Raw genomic sequence first — 22,887 nt, forward strand, 5'->3', positions numbered from 1 at the left:
TCTGTGTAACCCACCTACAGCCCACCCATCTGTATAACCCACCTACACCCCACACATCAGTATAGCCCACCTACAACCCACCCATCTGCATAACCCAACTACAACCCACCCATCTGTATAACCCACCTACAACTCACCCATCTGCATAACCCACCTAATACGTTGATGATCAAGCCACCTTCATCTCTCAAGCGCCACTTAACTGGACAGGTGGTGGTAAATATGTATGGCTGCTGACACTGGTCATGACACCACCTGTATGGGTGACCAGGCCCCTTCCCCCACACCTTCCTTCCCTATCCACACACCCCGCACCACCTGTGTGGGTGACCAGGCCCCTTCCCCCACACCTTCCCTCCCCATCCCTCCTCCACCCCCGCACCACCTGTGTGGGTGACCAGGCCCCTTCCCCCCTTCCCCTCCCCCATTCTTCCCCCACCTCCCCCACCTTCTCCAGTGTTCAGATATGGCTGAACTGATGAACTGAGTGAACGGTCTGGGCTGCAGGATGAGACAGATCTCTCCCATCCCAACGTGGAACGTAATCCTGTCTCGTTTCTTCGATTCGAAGCACCGATGCTTCGTGTGTCTGAAGCATTGGTTAGAAATCACAGGTGTGTGTGTGTGTGTGTGTGTGTGTGTGTGGGTGTTGTGTGTATGTGTGAGGCAGGCTGGGGTAAGCTCCTGCTGGTAGTGTGAGCTGGGAGTAGTGTGAGGCAGGCTGGGGTAAGCTCCTGCTGGTACTGTGAGCTGGGAGTAGTGTGAGGTAGGCTGGGGTAAGCCCCTGCTGGTAGTGTGAGCTGGGAGTAGTGTGAGGCAGGCTGGGGTAAGCTCCTGCTGGTAGTGTGAGCTGGGAGTAGTGTGAGGCAGGCTGGGGTAAGCTCCTGCTGATAGTGTGAGCTGGGAGCAGTGTGAGGCAGGCTGGGGTAAGCCCCTGCTGGTAGTGTGAGCTGGGAGTAGTGTGAGGCAGGCTGGCCTTGGTATAATCAGTATGACATATGTAGACTCATGGCTGAGTCATGAGGTTGAATTGTACAATTAAGACGCTTGTGTGCTGACGACCTTCATGATATTACATGATACAGTTTTAAGGAATACAATTTTTTAAAGATTATATCTAATATCTTGTTTTTTAGGTTCCTTTCGAAGGTTTTAAGGATATTTTTTACTAGTGTTACTAGTGTTACATTCCCTTAAGGCTACTTATTACGTGGTACAGTTTTAAGGAATACAAATTTTTTAAAGATTATATGTAATATCTTTTTTTTAAGGGTTCCTTTCGAAGGTTTTAAGGATTTTAAGGATTTTTTTCCCAGTGTTACTAAAGTTACATTCCCTTAAGGATCCCAAGTCCCACCCGACAAGGGTAGAACCAAACCCAATAATTCGTAACTGAACTACAGGTGTAAACCAGAAGCCACCAGCCCGCTGAGATGTAAAATAGACTTGAAATACGAAGCACCAGCACTGGGAGTCGCTGTAAATGAAGACAGATAGTGGGCGGGGGAAAGGAGAGGGGTAAATTTGTAAATGGAAGTGACGTAGAACAAACACACACACACACACACACACGGGATTTTTAACCTTTGACCTCTGTGAAAACGAGAGGTTGAGAGCAAATGGGTGGAACGGGTGAGATAGATGGAGAGAGAGAGAGAGAGAGAGAGAGAGAGAGAGAGAGAGAGAGAGAGAGAGAGAGAGAGAGAGAGAGAGAGAGAGAGAGTGTTTGGGAACAGGTAGAGAGTGTGGATCTATAACATGGCAGGGAGGGAGGGTGGTAACATAGCAGGGAGGGAGTGTTGAAACAAGGCAGGGAGGGAGGGAGGATGGTAACACAGCAGGAAGGGAGTGTTGAAACAAGGCAGTGAGGGAGGAAGGGTGGTAACACAGCAGGGAGGGAGTATAGAGACATATCCGGGAGGGAGGAACCACAAATGAGATACAGATGTGTTGACCAACATAAAGAACACAATAGGATAATAGATAGTTTTTTCTATAATATATAGTTTTTCTATAACGTATCTATTGACGTGTCTATCTCTGGTTCGTAGCAACACTATTAACGAATGGTATGAAATGATCGCCACAAGAGCTGACGCCTGACTGGCCATTACTGAGTAATGACTGTGTGATTAACTTGGTGGGCTGACCTAAAAGCCATTGGCCACGCCTGCACCGTGATTAGCAGTTAGTCCCTTAACTATCGCGGAACGGCTAATTAGTGGCTATTGTGGTGGCAGGGTTACCGTGAATGACGTGGCAGCTGGCACGTGACACAGGCTCCTCCCCTCCCAAGTGACAGCTGGGGTCTGCAAAACACGGCATCAGGAAAACCTGTCTGTGATGGTCGAGGTAGACAGACACACGAGGCAGCAGAGGGATGGTTGTGGTCGGTGTTTGTGGCAAGACTTGGGTGTAATGATGATAATGATAACAATAATGATAATAATAATGATAATAATGGTTGTATTATTGGTAATAGTAGTATTGATAGTAGTAGAAGTAGTAGTAGTGGTGGTGGTGGTAGTAGTAGTGCTATAGCACAGTAGTAGTAGTAGAAAGGTTAGCTCATTTCTAAGGGAGGAACTGCTCGAAGGTAAGTTTCATAAAGTAGGGAAAGTTTGGGTCTTTGAGACAGAATAGACGAGCAAGCATCGGAGCTAGTGTAGAGGTGCATTCCTTCAGGACACGAGGTGTGCCATTTGCCTCATATGCCTTGCTCACTTCTGGCTGGGAGAGCACTCTGGGGACGTTGTGTAAGGAAGATGTAGGAGTGGGCACAGGGCTAGTGAGAGAGGTGGGGAGGAGGAGGAGGTGCTGAATTTGGAATCATCCAAAGTAGAGTTAGAGGAAAACGAGATGATGAAGACAGTAGCTTCACCATTTGGATAGCTTCTCTTCACTCATCCATCCTCTCCATGTGTGCAGACCATTTCAGCACAAGCCTCTTAAGCTCATCTCTCACATCTTTTTTTCATTTCCACACCTCTCTCTTACCCTCTTGTCATAACACGATCAAACCACCTCATAGTGGAAGGCCTCTGACGTAAATGATAAGTTTGATTGCGTTAAGGAGTGGTAGTGACGAAGTGGAACTCGTGTTGGGTGTTATAAATGGTTGCTCAAGACCATGAAAGAGGGGAAAGGATATGTTCTCGGCTCCTCTTGGATCAGCCGAAGTAGAGCCTTGAACTTCCCTGTGTAGAGGGTTTCAGCGTAGGGATGTGTAGAGTCAAAAGCCTCATGACAGGCGGATACATAGTCAAAGAGTTGTATATAACACAAAGAGCTGGAGGAAAAGGGTATAAGAGGAAGGAGACACAAAAAATAAAACCGAAGAATAAAGAAATTTCGAGGCAGATGGCTTCAAGCTTGGGAGACTCAAGAGCCATGAGATGAGCTGTATGCGTCAGTGTATCACAGTAAGGACAAATGCGAAGGTCAGAGGGAAGATTAGACGGAGGTAGACAGCTGGTGTTCAGCAGAGGTGAGGTTGGCTCTGTGGCTCTGAATGGTGTAGGGGTGAGGTTAAGTTCCAGTTACTTATGATCGGTCACGAGGTACCCTGGGAACCATCCAGCCCTCCTCGACCGGCAGTACTGGGCGTTGGGGAAGACGTTCTGTTGATGGTCTCCCATGTGTTGCATGTGCGAGCTACATAAGGAGATCTGTGGCTTAAAATAAAGCAATTCGTGCATTACGTGCCGGATGTGTTGGTAAGCGAATGCACGAGGAGGGTGAGTGGTGTAAAAGAGAGAGAGAGAGAGAGAGAGAGAGAGAGAGAGAGAGAGAGAGAGAGAGAGAGAGAGAGAGAGAGACTTTGTCGTGGTGACATTTACGTATCGTCGGTCTTGGTGGTGACAACGTCCTAAGACCGTATACATAGTGTCGGCCTTACCTGCTCTGGTTACCACTGTGGTTGTGTTCAGGTGTATCGGGTCCAGTGTCGTCACGTCCAGTGCTCCAGCCTCCCGTACTGTAGGTCCTGACCTGGTCTGCAGGCGTCTCCCTGGTGAGTGTCTGTGTCAGACGGACCATCACCATGGTCTTAGTCTTGTACATAAACACACTCACCTAAGAACCGTTTTGTCGAGCCTGCTTTTTTGGTGCATTCATGATCGTGGAGGGTTGGGATGCCGTGTGTGGGTGCCGTGTGTGTGTGTGTAGGGAGAAAGAGAGAGAGAGAGAGAGAGAGAGAGAGAGAGAGAGAGAGAGAGAGAGAGAGAGAGAGAGAGAGAGAGGATGTGTAGTGTGTATAGGAGGTTAAGTGTGAGGCTGCTGGGTGCCTTCCTCTCCTCCCACTCTCCTCACACAAGGGTAGCCAGGAGTAAAGGTGCTGGAATATACATCAAAGGCCACCCTCTCACAAGTACCCCACACTTCTTCCGCAGCCCATGTTTACCCTCACCGTCTGTCTGTGAAACATACAGTCGACTCCTTGTCTCCATAGTGGAAGATTTCTACGTGTTTGTAAAGAATTATTCCTCCCCAGAAAACTGTATTCATAGTGGAATGAGGTTTTGCCTCTGGAGCGACAGTGGGTCACTACACTTTATCAGGTCAGGTGAGGTCACCCTTTGCGACCTGCCACCAAGTCAGGGCGTGGTCAGTGGGCCGCTACGCCTCTTTCATTCTGGATGCTCCCGGAGGAGTAGTGTGTGTGTGGTGTGTGTGTACTCACTGTATATGGTATCTGAAAACGAGATATGTTTTGAATAACTTTTCGAGTGATGCCTTGATTGTGAAATGTATATCGATTTGTATTCTTGAGTCTCGTGACCACAGTGGCACTTATGACAGTCATGTATCGCTTCTCACTTGACGTTTTGGCTGGTACATTACGAATTCTGATTGTTTATATCGCATTCTATCTTACGTATGTCTTTGTTGTATATATTTATGTGTGCTGTACCTAATATTTCTTTAAGAGGGTATACTATATGTTTCTACCGAAGAAAAACACAGTCATTACATTCCTTTCATATATATATATATATATATATATATATATATATATATATATATATATATATATATATATATATCCCCTGGGGATAGGGGAGAAAGAATACTTCCCACGTATTCCCTGCGTGTCGTAAAAGGCGACTAAAAGGGGAGGGATCGGGTGGCTGGAAATCCTCCCCTCTCGTTTTTTTTTTTTTTGATTTTCCAAAAGAAGGAACAGAGAAGGGGGCCAGATGAGGATATTCCCTCAAAGGCCCAGTCCTCTGTTCTTAACGCTACCTTGCTAACGCGGGAAATGGCGAATAGTATGAAAAAAGAATATATATATATATATATATATATATATATATATATATATATATATATATATATATATCTTTCTTTCTTCTTTTACACTATTCGCCATTTCCCGCGTTAGCGAGGTAGCGTTAAGAACAGAGGACTGGGCCTTTTTTGGAATATCCTCACCTGGCCCCCTCTGTTCCTACTTTTGGAAAATTAAAAAAAAAAAAAAAACACGAGAGGGGAGGATTTCCAGCCCCCCCCCCCGCTCCCTCCCCTTTTAGTCGCCTTCTACGACACGCAGGGAATACGTGGGAAGTATTCTTAATCCCCTATCCCCATATATATATATATATATATATATATATATATATATATATATATATATATATATATATATATATATATATATATATATATGACCGGTGTAAGCCCCGTTGCTCACCAACGTGAGACGAACAATATTCGAGTACATAGTATTCGAATAGTCATTTCCCTGTTAGGGGTGATCATAGCCTAGCGGTAGCGCTCCCGTCTGTTGCACAGGGGTCCCGGGTTCGATCCTGGCTGTTGGAGGTTTGTATGTTCTATGAAGGTGCGCGTTCATATGCACTTTATTCGTATATATATATATATATATATATATAAGGTGATAAGGTGGTACATGTAGCGTGGGATGATGATGACAGTGAGGCAGACTTGGCAGGAGTCCCGCGGTGCTGGTGTAGGTGCAGACGGTGAGACGGTCGTGTCGTATGACTGGTGCGTAGTTGCCGGTTCTCGTGGGGATTCTGTGGGAGGGAGAGGCGAACTGAGGTCGTAGTGGATGGTTGCCATTTGTTCTTTGTGATGCAGGAGACTAAGGCCGTAGATCCAGTAGTTCAAGCTGCTTCTCGAGACGGGCGATGAAAGGAGCCGCAAGAGATGGTGGGTAAAGTCCAAAGACTTCTGGAGTCACACGGTCAGGGCGATTCAGATTGCCAGAGCGGCGCGCTTGTGGTCTGAGTCAGACTGGATCCTCGACTGTTGGCTTTCAGTTTTGTTGTTTTGTTAAGATCGTCGGACCTGTGGGTCCGACACGGGCCTTTGCCTGTTGGCGGACCCGTAACTCTGGTTTCCCTGCTTTCAGTAATGCCTGGGTATTTACGAGGCTGTCAGGTCAGCCACGCCGATAACGTTCATTGTGTGGGCGTGACCACGTAGCTCATTTACGTTCCCTTTGGGGATTAAGGAGAAGCCAGTTGAAGTTCACGTCCTTACTATCAGTTCCTCAATGAAATAGATACAGTAGACTTGGTACGATGCTCAGATGTGGCCAAGTCGTGACTGAATTCGTCGCAACTTCAGGCTTTTGCTGTCAGGGGGTTTCAGCCGGATATGTGTGATGGAAGATGTCCCTCGATAAACAGATTCTGTGGCCACGATTTAGGTAGGCTCTGATGACGCATATGACCTGTACGTCTGGGGGCATTGACTTCCATCGTTCAGAAACCTGGCCAGATCTACTGATGGTGAACACTCGTTTGATTTTCACTATTCTGAGCCCAGACGTCTACATGAAGGAAGGGGTTCTTGTTGTCCAAATTCAACTCGTAGATGGATTTCAGGACAGATGTCTCTATCATCTCTGTCTGTATTTTCTTTAGGTTTTCTTCGTTCCATCATATCACCAGTCAGACAGACGGTGCTGTCCTGCAGTGCCGTGTTTTCTACGTGACACATTCAGAACTATGTTAAAAACTAGGCCTCGTGGAGAGCCCATAGCTACTCCCTCTACCTGGTGATACAGAAGACCATCTGGACTGCGGGATGGGGCCTCTCTGGTACTAGCAGGCGGTGGGTCTTCCAGCATGGCTCCAGGAAGCGTGGGTGTGCTGGTCGTTGACTTCAGTGAGCGAACCTTCTACTTAGATCTTGTGATGCCAGGAGTCCACTTAGGTCAGGTGCTACGACGTAAATAGATCGAGTTCCTTGAGTGTAAAAAGAGAGAGGAGGAACATAAGGCGAGATTATTCCGTTGGTCTGTGTTTACCTAACTTGTGTGTGGGTGTGGTAGCCCAGGGGAGTCAAATGGGAGGTGTGGGTTACCATTCTTACGTATCCTCACATCTCCACATACATAACCCGGGCCGCACTGGTCACTGTTGAGGGAGACGTGTTGTTGTCGTCATCAGCTCCAGCAGCCAAGTACTTAGGTTGACGTCTTGTCTTAGGACTCTGGGAGGATGAGAGTCAATGTGGCGAGGTGTAGCGCTGTTATTCACAAGGGAGTTCAACTTGTAAGACCGAAGCAAAACATTGGGTGAGGAAAACTGATAAAGGCAGCGAAAGAAAAGCAGTTGATGAATATGTGTTGATCTTTAATGAACTGCGCTTTAAAGAAAACGTTCTATCCTCTTATTTTTTTTTTCATAGTACTCGCCATTTCCCGCGTTAGCGAGGTAGCGTTAAAAACAGAGGACTGAGTCTTTGAAAGAATATCCTCACTTGGCCCCTTCTCTGTTCCTCTTTTGGAAAATTAAAAAGCTAGAGGGAGGATTTCCAGCCCCCCGCTCCCTCCACTTTTAGTCGCCTTCTACGACACGCAGGGAATACGTGGGAAATATTCTTTCTCCCCTATCCCAGGGATAGTCCTCTTATGTATATATATATATATATATATATATATATATATATATATATATATATATATACTTTTTTTTTTATACTATTTGCCATTTCCCGCGTTAGCGAGGTAGCGTTAAGAACAGAGAACTGAGCCTTAGAGGGAATATCCTCACCTGACCCCCTTCTCTGTTCCTTCTTTTGGAAAATTAAAAAAAAAAACAAGAGAGGGGAGGATTTCCACCCGCCCCATATATATATATATATATATATATATATATATATATATATATATATATATATATATATATATATTATCTATGGGGATAGGGGAGAAAGAATACTTCCCATGTATTACCTGCGTGTCGTAGAAGGCGACTAAAAGGGGAGGGAGCGAGGGGCTGGAAATCCTCCCCTCTCGATTTTTGATTTCCCAAAAGAGGAACAGACAAAGGGGGCCAAGTGAGGATATTCTTTCAAAGACTCAGTCCTCTGTTCTCAACGCTACCTTGCTAACGCGGGAAATGGCGAATAGTATGAAAAAAAAGATATTTATCTATATATTCATTTTGCTTTCTCGCTGTCTCCCGCGTTAGCGAGGTAGCGCAAGGAAACAGACGAAAGAATGGCCCAACCCACCCACATACACATGTATATACATACACGTCCAAACACGCAAATATACATACCTATACATCTCAACGTATACATATATATACACACACAGACATATACATATATACACATGTACATAATTCATACTGTCTGCCATTTTTCATTCCCATCGCCAGCCCGCCACACATGAAATAACAACCCCCTCCCCCCCAAATGTGTGCGAGGTAGCGCTAGGAAAAGACAACAAAGGCCACTTTTGTTCACACTCAGTCTCTAGCTCCCTCTCCACTTCCAGGCCCCACAGAACTTTCCATGGTTTACTCCAGACGCTTCAAATGCCCTGGTTCAATCCACTGACAGCACGTCGGCCCCTGTATACCACTTCGTTCCAATTCACGCTATTCCTTGAACGCCTTTCACCCTCCTGTATGTTCAGGCCCCGATCACTCAAAATCTTTTTCACTCCATCTTTCCACCTCCAATTTGGTCTCCCACTTCTCCTCGTTCCCTCCACCTCTGACACATATATCCTCTTGGTCAATCTTTCCTCACTTATTCTCTCCATGTGACCAAACCATTTCAAAACACCCTCTTCTGCTCTCTCAACCACACTCTTTTTATTACCACACATCTCTCTTACCCTATTATTACTTACTCGATCAAACCACCTCACACCACATATTGTCCACAAACATCTCATTTTCAGCACATCCACCCTCCTCCGCACAACTCTATCCATAGCCCACGCCTAGCAACCATCTAACATTGTTGGAACCACTATTCCTTCAAATATACCCATTTTTGCTTTCCGAGATGATGTTCTCGACTTCCACACATTCTTCAACGCTCCCAGAACTTTGGCCCCCTCCCCCACCCTATGATTCACTTCCGCTTCCATGGTTCCATCCGTTGCCAAATCTACTCCCAGATATCTAAAACACTTCACTTCCTCCAGTTTATCTCCATTCAAACTTACCTCCCAGTCAATTGTCCCTCAACCATACTGTACCTAATAACCTTGTTCTTATTCACATTTACTCTCAGCTTTCTTCTTTCACACTCTTTACCAAACTCAGTCACCAGCTTCTGCAGTTTCTCACTCGAATTAGCCACCAGCGCTGTATCATGAGCGAACAACAACTGACTTTCTTCCCAAGCTCTCTCATCCCCAACAGACTGCATACTTGCTCCTCTTTCCAAAACTCTTGCATTCACCTCCCTAACAACCCCGTCCATAAACAAATTAAACAACCATGGAGACATCACGCACCTCTACCGCAAACCAACATTCACTGAGAACCAATCACTTTCCTCTCTTCCTACACGTACACATGCCTTACATCCTCGATAAAAACTTTTCACTGCTTCTAACAACTTAACTTCCACACTATATATTCTTAATACCTTCCACAGAACATCTCTATCAAGTCTATCATATGCCTTCTCCAGATCCATAAATGCTACATACAAATCCATTTGCTTTTCTAAGTATTTCTCACATACATTCTTCAAAGCAAACACCTGATCCACACATCTTCTACCACTTCTGAAACCACACTGCTCTTCCCCAATCTGATGCTCTGTACATGCCTTCACCCTCTCAATCAATACCCTCCCATATAATTTCTCAGGAATACTCAACAAACTTATACCTCTGTAATTTGAGCATTCACTTTTATTCCCTTTGCCTTTGTGCAATGGCACTATGCAAGCATTCCGCCAATCCTCAGGCACCTCACCATGAATCATACATGCATTAAATGACCTTACCAACCAGACAACAATACAGTCACCCCCTTTTTTAATAAATTCCACTATAATACCATCCAAACCTGCTGCCTTATCGGCTTTCATCTTCCACAAAGCTTTTACTACCTCTTCTCTGTTTATTAAATCATTTTCCCTAACCCTCTCAATTTGCACGCCACCTCGACCAAAACATCCTATATCGGCCACTCTATCATCAAACACATTCAACAAACCTTCAAAATACTCACTCCATCTCCTTCTCACATCACCACTACTTGTTATCACCTCCCCATTAGCCCCCTTCACTGAAGCTCCCATTGATTCCCTTGTCTTACGCACTTTATTTACTTCCTTCCAGAACATCTTTTTATTCTCCCCAAGATTTAATGATACTCTCTCACCCCAACTCTCATTTGCCCTCTTTTTCACCTCTTGCAACTTTCTCTTGACCTCCTGCCTCTTTCTTTTATACATCTCCCAGTCATTTGCATCATTTCCCTGCAAAAATCGTCCAAATGCCTCTCTCTTCTCCTTCACTAATAATCTTATCTCTTCATCCCACCACTCACTACCCTTTCTAATCTGCCCACCTCCCACGCTTCTCATGCCACAAGCATCTTTTGCGTGAGCCATTACTGCTTCCCTAAATACATCCCATTCCTTCTCCACTCCCCTTACGCCCTTTGTTCTCACCTTTTTCCATTCTATACTCAGTCTCTCCTGGTACTTCCTCACACAAGTTTCCTTCCCAAGCTCACTTACTCTCACCACTCTTTTCATCCCAACATTCTTCTTTTCTGGAAACCTCTACAAATCTTCAAATATATATATATATATATTTTTTTGCTTTGTCGCTGTCTCCCGCGTTTGCGAGGTAGCGCAAGGAAACAGACTGGCCCAACCCACCCACATACACGTGTATATACATACGTCCACACACGCAAATATACATACCTACACAGCTTTCCATGGTTTACCCCACACGCTTCATATGCCCTGATTCAATCCACTGACAGCACGTCAACCCCGGTATACCACATCGATCCAATTCACTCTATTCCTTGCCCTCCTTTCACCCTCCTGCATGTTCAGGCCCGCGATCACACAAAATCTTTTTCACTCCATCTTTCCACCTCCAATTTGGTCTCCCACTTCTCCTCGTTCCCTCCACCTCCGACACATATATCCACTAGGTCAATCTTTCCTCACTCATTCTCTCCATGTGCCCAAACCATTTCAAAACACCCTCTTCTGCTCTCTCAACCACGCTCTTTTTATTTCCACACATCTCTCTTACCCTTACATTACTTACTCGATCAAACCACCTCACACCACACATGGTCCTCAAACATCTCATTTCCAGCACATCCATCCTCCTGCGCACAACTCTATCCATAGCCCACGCCTCGCAACCATACCAACCAAATATATATATATATATATATATATATATATATATATATATATATATATATATATATATATATATATATTCCTATGAGTCCGCGGGGAAAAGGAAACACGATAAGTTCCCAAGTGCACTTTCGTGTAATAATCACATCATCAGAATAGACATAAGAGAGAAATATAACAGTCAGTTGATATACAACGAAGAGACGTAGCTGGGACGCCATTTGGTGAACATGTGATTGTCCAAGACAGACAACGAGCGTATCATAAACTTATTTTGTGGACAAGAAGGTGAATTGTTTACAAATTCTATCAACAATACAGTTATCCAATTTGTATAGACCTTTACTAATATTGTGGTTACAATTCTGATATATTTCTCGTGGTACTGGAGTTAGAGTTAATAACTATGATGGCATTACTCCATCATAGTTTTGAACATGATTAAACAAGGCATTTTATTCTTGTCCTGTACTTACACTATATTTATGTTGCTTATGTCTAATAGAAAATTCCTTACCAGTCTGACCAACATAAAACGTATCATAATTTCTGCATGGCAATTTATGAATGCACCTAGGAAAAATTTCTGGTGAGTTCCTGAGTAAGATATTCTTTATAGTATTATTGTTGCTGAAAGCAACATTTACATTAAAGGATTTAAGCAACATGGGAAGTAAAGTAAAATTATTATTAAAAGGGAGAACTAGAAGATTCTTGCTGTCAATGGGAGGTTTGGGCTCAACTCTATAAAATGATTTCTTTGCTAGCTTAAGGGATTTATCAACGAAAGATCTAGGGTACTTTAACTTAAATCCAATAGAATATATCTTCTTAAACTCATCATAAATAAACTCTGGACTGCAAATACGTAATGCCCTAAGGAACATAGATTGAAATGATGATAATCTAACTCTGTCATGTTGAGATGAGTAATAATGGATATATGAGCATACATTGGTAGGTTTTCTGTTTATGCTAAACTTAAACTTGTTTCCTTGTCTATGGATCATGCAATCTAAAAACGGTAACATAACCATTATTTTCATTCTCTACAGTAAATTTGATGGAAGGTACTTAATTGTTAAGCAAGTGGAGAAATGTTTGTAAATTTTCATTTGTTGGCCAAACATAAAGAACATCATCTAACTACCTAAACCAAATTGCATGATTGAATACACAAAGAATTATAACCTTAGTATTAGTGAAGGTCTATACAAATTGGATCACTATATTGTTGATAAAATTTGTAAACAATTCACTTTCTTGTCCACATAATAAGTTTATGATACGCTCGTTGTCTGTCTTGGACAATCACATGTTTACCAAAAGGCGTCCCAGCTATGTCTCTTCGTTGCATATCAACTGACTGTTATATTTTCTCTTGTGTTTCCCCCGATGATGTGATTATTGCACGAAAGTGCACTTGGGAACTTATCGAGTTTCATTTTCCCCGTGAACTCATAGGAATATCTTGATCACTTGCAAAATTGTGATCCTTTCCAATATATATATATATATATATATATATATATATATATATATATATATATATATATATATATATATATATATATATATATATATATATATATATATATATATATATATCTTTCTTTTAAACTATTCGCCATTTCCCGCGTTAGCGAGGTAGCATTAAGAACAGAGGACTGGGCCTTTGTGGGATATCCTCACCTGGCCCCCCTCTGTTCCTCCTTTTGGAAAAAAAACCAAAAAAACGAGAGGGGAGGATTTCCAGCCCCCCGCTCCCTCCCCTTTTAGTCGCCTTCTACGACACGCAGGGAATACGTGGGAAGTATTCTTAATCCCCTATCCCCAGGGATATATATATATATATATATATATATATATATATATATATATATATATATATATATATATATATATATGTATATATATATATATATATATATATATATATATATATATATATATATATATATATATATATATATATGTAGGTTTGCGGCAGGGGTGTGTGATGTCTCCATGGTTGTTTAATTTGTTTATGGATGGGGTTGTTAGGGAGGTGAATGCAAGAGTTTTGGAAAGAGGGGCAAGTATGAAGTCTGTTGGGGATGAGAGAGCTTGGGAAGTGAGTCAGTTGTTGTTCGCTGATGATACAGCGCTGGTGGCTGATTCATGTGAGAAACTGCAGAAGCTGGTGACTGAGTTTGGTAAAGTGTGTGAAAGAAGAAAGTTAAGAGTAAATGTGAATAAGAGCAAGGTTATTAGGTACAGTAGGGTTGAGGGTCAAGTCAATTGGGAGGTGAGTTTGAATGGAGAAAAACTGGAGGAAGTGAAGTGTTTTAGATATCTGGGAGTGGATCTGGCAGCGGATGGAACCATGGAAGCAGAAGTGGATCATACGGTGGGGGAGGGGGCGAAAATTCTGGGAGCCTTGAAGAATGTGTTGAAGTCGAGAACATTATCTCGAAAAGCAAAAATGGGTATGTTTGAAGGAATAGTGGTTCCAACAATGTTGTATGGTTGCGAGGCGTGGGCTATGGATAGAGTTGTGCGCAGGAGGATGGATGTGCTGGAAATGAGATGTTTGAGGACAATGTGTGGTGTGAGGTGGTTTGATCGTGTGAGTAACGTAAGGGTAAGAGAGATGTGTGGAAATAAAAAGAGCGTGGTTGAGAGAGCAGAAGAGGGTGTTTTGAAATTGTTTGGGCACATGGAGAGAATGAGTGAGGAAAGATTGACCAAGAGGATATATGTGTCGGAGGTGGAGGGAACGAGGAGAAGTGGGAGACCAAATTGGAGGTGGAAAGATGGAGTGAAAAAGATTTTGTGTGATCGGGCCTGAACATGCAGGAGGGTGAAAGGAGGGCAAGGAATAGAGTGAATTGGAGCGATGTGGTATACCGGGGTTGACGTGGTGTCAGTGGATTGAATCAAGGCATGTGAAGCGTGTGGGGTAAACCATGGAAAGCTGTGTAGGTATGTATATTTGCGTGTGTGGACGTATGTATATGCATGTGTATGGGGGTGGGTTGGGCCATTTCTTTCGTCTGTTTCCTTGCGCTACCTCGCAAACGCGGGAGACAGCGGCAAAAAAAAAAAAAAAAGATATATATATATATATATATATATATATATATATATATATATATATATATATATATATATATATATCAGAGTTCATCTTTTAATTCCTGCCTCTGTAATGAGTGAATGCCGCCAACAGTTCACGTGACTGTTGGCAGAATGTGTTGTCATTTGAAAGTAAATCGACATTAAGTCTTGTCATGACCCGAGCGTTTGGTGTCACTGTTCTCCAGTTCCCACTGTAACTGGTGCGCTTATATTATGACTGACAGCAGTGGCATGTGTGCCCGGGAGAACCTTTTTTTTTTCAGTGGAATCTTACCTAAAGTTTTAAGCACCTCTTCCTGTCTCACCCCGGCTCCCTCTCCCTCACACTTACTCTCACTCCTCACTGCATTACTTTGGGTCTTTATCCAATCTCTCTCTCTCTCTCTCTCTCTCTCTCTCTATCACACATTGACTCTCAGACTATCCCTACCTCTGCCCCGTCCCACGTCGTTCACATTGCCCCTATTTCTCCCTAGCTGACCTGATCTATCCAGCGCAATACCACCTATCCCCCACCTCCTTCCTTTACTCCCCCCTCCCCCCCCCCCACCGTCCTATCCATATTCCTTAGCGCCCTTATGTTTGGTTTTGAAGGAAGGTTATAAAATGATCTTTTCCAACGATTATCTCATTTGCTTTATCTTGACGAAGAGCAAGACACATATACCGCACTGCTATATTTTCCCCGAACGCGTGTGAGAACCACATAGGATCTTACCTATCCCCCGTCTGGGGATAGAGAGACAAGGACGACAAGGGATAGTGTTTGTGTGCTCCTGTACGTGGGAGTCGTCCCTCTATTCTCCCGTGTGGCTTATCCCTTTAATCCCATAACCTTCTAACATACTCTCCCCCACCACTCCACACTTCACACTCCACACTCCACACTCCACACTCCAGTGGAAACATCTGTGGCTGGGTTAACATGGATGAATGTGTTGAAATGTTATTCATACATCTTTTGCCCTGTGTGAGGGGATGTGGGTACGTCTGCTCTGTGTGAGGGGATGTGGGTACGTCTGTCCTGTGTGAGGGGATGTGGGTACGTCTGTCCTGTGTGAGGGGATGTGGGTACGTGTGTCCTGTGTGAGGGGATGTGGGTACGTCTGTCCTGTGTGAGGGGATGTGGGTATGTCTGCTCTGTGTGAGGGGATGTGGGTAAGTGTGCCTTGTGTGAGGGGATGTGGGTACGTGTGTCCTGTGTGAGGGGATGTGGGTACGTGTGTCCTGTGTGAGGGGATGTGGGTACGTCTTCCCTGTGTGAGGGGATGTGGGTACGTGTGTCCTGTGTGAGGGGATGTGGGTACGTCTGCCCTGTGTGAGGGGATGTGGGTACGTCTGCCCTGTGTGAGGGGATGTGGGTACGTCTGTCCTGTGTGAGGGGATGTGGGTACGTGTGTCCTGTGTGAGGGGATGTGGGTACGTCTGCCCTGTGTGAGGGGATGTGGGTACGTGTGTCCTGTGTGAGGGGATGTGGGTATGTCTGCTCTGTGTGAGGGGATGTGGGTACGTGTGTCCTGTGTGAGGGGATGTGGGTATGTCTGCTCTGTGTGAGGGGATGTGGGTAAGTCTGCCCTGTGTGAGGGGATGTGGGTACGTCTGCCCTGTGTGAGGGGATGTGGGTACGTCTGCTCTGTGTGAGGGGATGTGGGTATGAGGACGGAGCGTGTGTTCAAGGGACGTCTTTGCCGTCCACCGGATTGGGTTGGGATCTGTGTGTATGTGTGTGTGTGTGTGTGTGTGTGTGTGAGCTCAGGAAATGTGAATTACTGAGGCACTCCTCCCCCCGACCCAGCTTCCCGCAGGCGACGCCGCTCATACGCCGCCTGCAGGCTAGCAGCGCGGTTACTAGTGTCACCTCCCGCCACGGAAACACCCGTCTCCCGTGTTCTGTGAGTTTTCGGTCCGTCAGTGCTCAAGGCGTTTATCTATACACACACACACACACGCACACACACGAGTGTTGGGTCTCGTCCGAGGTGTCTTGTGGAAGGCATGTGCGTGTGTGTGTGTGTGTGTGTGTGTGTCTGTGTGTTATCTCGTCATCAGGAGCAAGAAGTAGAGAGGAGCGTACTTCATCCGGGCGGGGCGGGGCGGGGCGGGGCGGCCCCTGGGCTAGTGAGGGAGGCTCGCATTACTGGCCCACTGACTCTCCTAGTGATACTCTGCAGCCAGAGGTTAGCATGTTTCACGTTCTTTCTCTCTCTCTCTCTCTCTCTCTCTCTCTCTCTCTCTCTCTCTCTCTCTCTCTCTCTCTCTAGTACACACACACACACACGCTCTCATTACCTCTCCCTCGTCATATATACATATATATATATATATATATATCCCTGGGGATAGGGGAGAAAGAATACTTCCCACGTATTCCCTGCGTGTCGTAGAAGGCGACTAAAAGGGAAGGGAGCGGGGGGCTGGAAATCCTCCCCTCTCAATTCTTTTTAATTTTCCAAAAGAAGGAACAGAGAAGGGGGCCAGGTGAGGATATTCCCTCAATGGCCCAGTTCTCTGTTCTTAACGCTACCTCGCTAACGCGGGAAATGGCGAATAGTTTAAAAAAAAAGAAAAATATATATATATATATATATATATATATATATATATATATATATATATATATATATATGTATATACTTTCTTTCCCAGCTCATAATCTGTTGTTCCACAATGTCAGCTCATATATTCCCTCACCCAGCACGTCTCTGTCATTGCCGTGTCTGTGTGAAGTGTGTCAGGAGCAGATGGCCAGCAGGTTAGGTGATGCAAAATACTCGTTAAACACCTTCAGGAGTTAAACACCTTCAGGAGTTAAACACCTTCAGGAGTTAAACACCTTCAGGAGTTAAACACCTTCAGGAGTTAAACACCTTCAGGAGTTAAGCACCTTCAGGAGTTAAGCACCTTCAGGAGTTAAACACCTTCAGGAGTTAAACACCTTCAGGAGTTAAACACCTTCAGGAGTTAAACACCTTCAGGAGTTAAACACCTTCAGTCGTTAAATACCTTCAGTCGTTAAACACCTTCAGGAGTTAAACACCTTCAGGAGTTAAACACATTTTTTTCCTTTTGTCTTGATGAAAATATTGAGCATCTGCACGATGTGAGCTCACGCACCAGCGGTCTTTGAGTTACAGGATGATTCAAGTGTCACTGAAATGCCGGATGTGTAGGTGTTTCTCATTCTCCATTTGCCTGTCTCTTCCTCCAATGCGTCGAAACATAAATGGCAAAGAAAACTCATGCGTCATAAACGTAAATGGCCGAGGGAACCCATGCGTCATAAACGTAAATGGCCAAAGGCACCCATGCGTCATAAACGTAAATGGCCAAGGGAACCCATGCGTCATAAACGTAAATGGCCGAGGGAACCCATGCGTCATAAACGTAAATGGCTAAAGGAACCCATGCGTCATAAACGTAAATGGCCAAGGGAACCCATGCGTCATAAACGTAAATGGCTAAAGGAACCCATGCGTCATAAACGTAAATGGCTAAAGGAGCCCATGCGTCATAAACATAAATGGCCAAAGGAACCCATGTGTCATAAACGTAAATGGCCGAGGGAACCCACGCGTCAAAAACGTAAATGGCCAAGGGAACCCATGCGTCAAAAAACGTAAATGGCCACGGGAACCCATGCGTCAAAAACGTAAATGGCCCAGGGAACCCACGCGTCAAAAGCGTAAATGGCCACGGGAAGACATGCGTCAAAAACATAAATGGCCAGACTCTTGCCTTTTCCATCTTGTCTCTGTAAATCCTCACGCGCTGCTTCCATGCCCTCCAGCTCAAACCTCCAGGAGTGATACACTTTTTCGATTGTTGTAAAAGGCCCCTCTCAAAAAAAGAAACTTTTTTTTTCTTGTTTAGTGGAGTGAGTACGTATGCAAAATTTACATTAATTTCTTTTTTTTCTCTCTCTCTCTTATGTCCTGTGCAAAATGCTGCTTCTCACAGTGAGTGCTGAAAGTCCACGTCGTAGATAAGAACAGTAAACACACCTCGAGTGTTACTATTATGAAGAGCGACATCACATACACGAATTATATACACACACCCGGATGAATAAAAGCCTTCCATCAAAATTTCATTTCCATCTTTTTATGTAGTTGATGTCAGTCTTTGGTGATCAAAGGTAGTCTGATGATATATATTTTTTCTTTTCATTCAACAGAGGCGAAGTGACGTGAGGAAAATCCTGCCCAGGTGTTCTGGTGAGTACAGCATTATTTTCCCTCTACAGTTGTTATATAGGAAAGCGCCGAGGGTGTAGAACCAGAGCAGAATTTTGTGTTTCCATGCGTCGATGCGTAAATGGTTATGTCCCCTCGCCCTCCCCCTACCGTGCGTCAAGATTCGAACGACCAGGTCGCTTCATGCGTCCAGGCTTCAATGACCAGATCTTCCCATTCGTGCAGACTGAAACGGCCACTTTGTTCTTTGCGTCGAGACAAATTGTTCAGGTCGTCCAGTGCGTCGAGACATAAATAGCCAGGTCGTCCTATGCGTCGAGACATGAATAGCCAGGTCGTCCTAATGCGTCGAGACATAAATAGCCAGGTCGTCTAATGCGTTCGAGACATACATAAATAGCCAGGTAGTCTAATGCGTCGAGACATAAATAGCCAGGTCGTCTAATGCGTCGACACATAAATAGCAGGTCATCTAATGCGTCGAGACATAAATAGCTAGGTCATCTAATGCGTCAAGACATAAATAGCTAGGTCATCTAATGCGTCAAGACATAAATAGCTAGGTCATCTAATGCGTCGGGACATACATAGCCAGGTAGTCTAATGCGTCGGGACATAAATAGCCAGGTCGTCTAATGCGTCGGGACATAAATAGCCAGGTCATCTAATGCGTCGAGACATAAATAGCCAGGTCATCTAATGCGTTGGGACATAAATAGCCAGGTCGTCTAATGCGTCAAGACATAAATAGCCAGGTCATCTAATGCGTTGGGACATACATAGCCAGGTAGTCTAATGCGTCGGGACATAAATAGCCAGGTCGTCTAATGCGTCGAGACATAAATAGCCAGGTCATCTAATGCATCGAGACATAAATAGCCAGGTAGTCTAATGCGTCGGGACATAAATAGCCAGGTCGTCTAATGCGTCGAGACACAAATAGCCAGGTCATCTAATGCATCGAGACATAAATAGCCTGCTCGTACATTTGGTACGCCCAGAGAGCAAGCTAAATGTGAGATAACAGCGTGAGGGAAGAAAGATAGAAGAGAAGAAACGCTTGCAAATGAGGCCCAGATGCCACATCATCATGTCAGAGGCTCACTGGGGGAACATAGGCTTGTTGAACTTTCCCTTGTTTATACTCCAACTTATAATGAGTAAAAGAAGGGAGTAAAATGTGAGGATAAGTAGTGACAGTGAGTCGAATAGGTGCGTGGCGAATGTGGGGGTAAAACTGTGTGAGGCTAACTCGCTCGCATAGTGTTAATGAGACAGAAAGTAAGATTATTAGTTCTTAAAACGTAGGATATAAGACAGTTCCAGGCACCACGTTAACACCCATCAAATCGGGATGGTAACCTGTCGGCAGCCACTGCCACTCTGGACAGTTGCTCATGTGTAACGTACGACCTGCAGGATTGCTCGTGGTATGGGTGTGTGTGTGTGTGTAAAAGCAGCAGATGCTTCGTCTCAGCCAGGGAGAGTTTTAAGAACGGGGGCCAGCTCTCTACTCTGTAAGGCCACCCTCATCCTGGAACTGGACTTTTCTGATGGTTTGCATCCCCAGTGTAAGCTGAGGAGGAAGGCTTTTTTCTTTGGAACATGAGGAACAGATATCGCCATATGTATCTTATACATTTATTGGACAAGACTGGGATCGGTATGTGTCGTCTAGGTGGACAGGGCAATAAATGTATCTCTAAACCGCTGTCGAGTGCAGCACGAACTCACGACTCTTCAGTTAGTGAAGTCTGTTTGGAACTGCATCGCTCGCACACTCCAGGCTGATGAAACATGGATAGCAGGGCGCATCCACGTGAGATGAGTTTTCTGAGAAGTATATGTGTCGTTAACCAAATGAGGTGAATCAGGGCTCCTGAGAGAGAGAGAGAGAGAGAGAGAGAGAGAGAGAGAGAGAGAGAGAGAGAGAGAGAGAGAGAGAGAGAGGCCCTGGAAGTGGTGTGGTTGGATCATCACGAACGTCTGAGATAGGCCAGACATAAATGAGGTGCTCAAACATGAATATGAAGGACATTTTGGGTTAGATTCTTTGGCGCACTGAGAAAGAACGATACAGTGCGTAGACAGTGCACGTCTCATGCGCCGAGATATTAATGGCCTGGTAGTTCAGTGCGTCGAAATATAAATGGCCAAGTTACCCATGCGTCGAAACGTAAATGGCCAAGTTACCCATGCGTCGAAACATAAATGGTCAAGTTACCCATGCGTCGAAGCATAAATGTCCATGCGTCGAAACATAAGAGGCCAAATTACCATGGATCGAAACATGAATGGCCAAGTTACCCATGCGTCGAAACATAAATGGCCGAGTTACCCATGCGTCGAAGCATGAATGGCCATGCGACGAAACATAAGAGGCCATATTACCATGCGTCGAAACCTAAATGGCCAAGTTACCCATGCGTCGAAACATAAATGGCCAAGTCACCCATGCATCGAAACATGAATGGCCAGACCGTTCCATGCGTCGAAACATAAATGGCTAGAGCGTCCTTTGCGTCGAAATACTAATAGCTAGATTGTTCCATGCGTCGAAGCATAAATGGCCAGATCGTGCCATGCGTCGAAATCCTCGGCCAGTCACGGATAAGTAGTTTCATAAGAGCAGTTGACTGACCTGATGACGAAGCTCTTGTCGGCGAAAAGACTTAGACGAACGACCCAGTGACGAAGACGCATCCTCATGACCTTCGAAAATCCACCAGAAATCCTTTGATCTATTATTTTCCTATGATGGTTCCACTGGCATGGGAGATGTTTCCCATCTTCTTTGCGAGTAGTGTATGTGTGTGTGGAGTGGACGTATCCCATTGTCCATCTCTGGAGAATGTAAGTATTATTATGCTTTTTCATTTCTATTTCTGCATCCACTGAAGTTGTATTTCTCAGTGCCTTTCGTACGGGGAAAAAGACGATTGAAGAAGGCAAGATAAGAGATGAGATAGTATTAAAAAGGTCGTCTGCTACGTCGAAGTCAGACTTACATTATCTGAAATAAGAGTGTGAGTGAAGGCAAATGGTATGATAATGCTTATGAATAGTTAACATTACTGTCAGAATAAGATGCTTCGTAAGTGGTGATCTTATCTCTCTCTCTCTCTCTCTCTCTCTCTCTCTCTCTCTCTCTCTCTCTCTCTCTCTCTCTCTCTCTCTCTCTCAGCACTCAGTGCTTCCGTCACGCACTGGAATGACCCACAAGTTTGCACTGGGGTGAGTGAGGGAGGCCTGGCTGCACCTCCTCAGCCAAGGTGTGGGTGCACGGGGGTAGGTAGGTAGGTAGCCACGCAGGGCTAGTGTTCAGTGACCAGATTCGTCCAGTGTTGCGTGATGACTCTCCGTCATTACTGGGAAGCCAAGAGGCGTGGCTGTGTCGACCCGAGATGTGTGGACGGAGGCGGCAGAGAGAGAGAGAGAGAGAGAGAGAGAGAGAGAGAGAGAGAGAGAGAGAGAGAGAGAGAGAGAGAGAGAGAGAGATAATGGACTTGCCTGTCGTGAATAGAGTAGCAATGTGTATTTTGTAACTGGACAGTAACGTTGGAGAGAGAGAGAGAGAGAGAGAGAGAGAGAGAGAGAGAGAGAGAGAGAGAGAGAGAGAGAGAGAGAGAGACGGAACGCCACAGATATAACGTAACAGTTGACAGTAAGATGTAACTGTACATTTGTGATCATGGGGGAGGGTTGGGGGAGGGTTGGGGGCAGGAGAACGCCCCTCTGTGACCTGGGTATGGCTGTGGAACCATCACAGAGTTCAGGGGAGATGCCTCTGTGTGACCTGTATGACCTGGGGAGATACTTGTGTGTGATCTGGGGAGATACTTGTGTGTGTGACCTGGGGAGATACTTGTGTGTGACCTGGGGAGATACTTGTGTGTGACCTGGGGAGATACTTGTGTGTGACCTGGGGAGATACTTGTCTGTGTGA

The 22,887-nt window shown here is 44.9% G+C and overlaps 1 protein-coding gene across 1 annotated transcript in view; it reads left to right on the forward strand.

The window, feature by feature from the left end:
- Window positions 1-22,887, forward strand: part of LOC139760247 (uncharacterized) — a 753,913-nt gene that overhangs the window by 53,523 nt on the left and 677,503 nt on the right. Inside the window, exon 2 of the mRNA XM_071683168.1 lies at window positions 18,923-18,962. The gene's annotated coding sequence lies outside the window, so the exon portion shown is untranslated. The remainder of the gene's footprint in view (window positions 1-18,922; window positions 18,963-22,887) is intronic.

Source organism: Panulirus ornatus, chromosome 36, assembly GCF_036320965.1.
Source record: "Panulirus ornatus isolate Po-2019 chromosome 36, ASM3632096v1, whole genome shotgun sequence".
Classification (NCBI taxonomy): domain Eukaryota; kingdom Metazoa; phylum Arthropoda; class Malacostraca; order Decapoda; family Palinuridae; genus Panulirus; species Panulirus ornatus.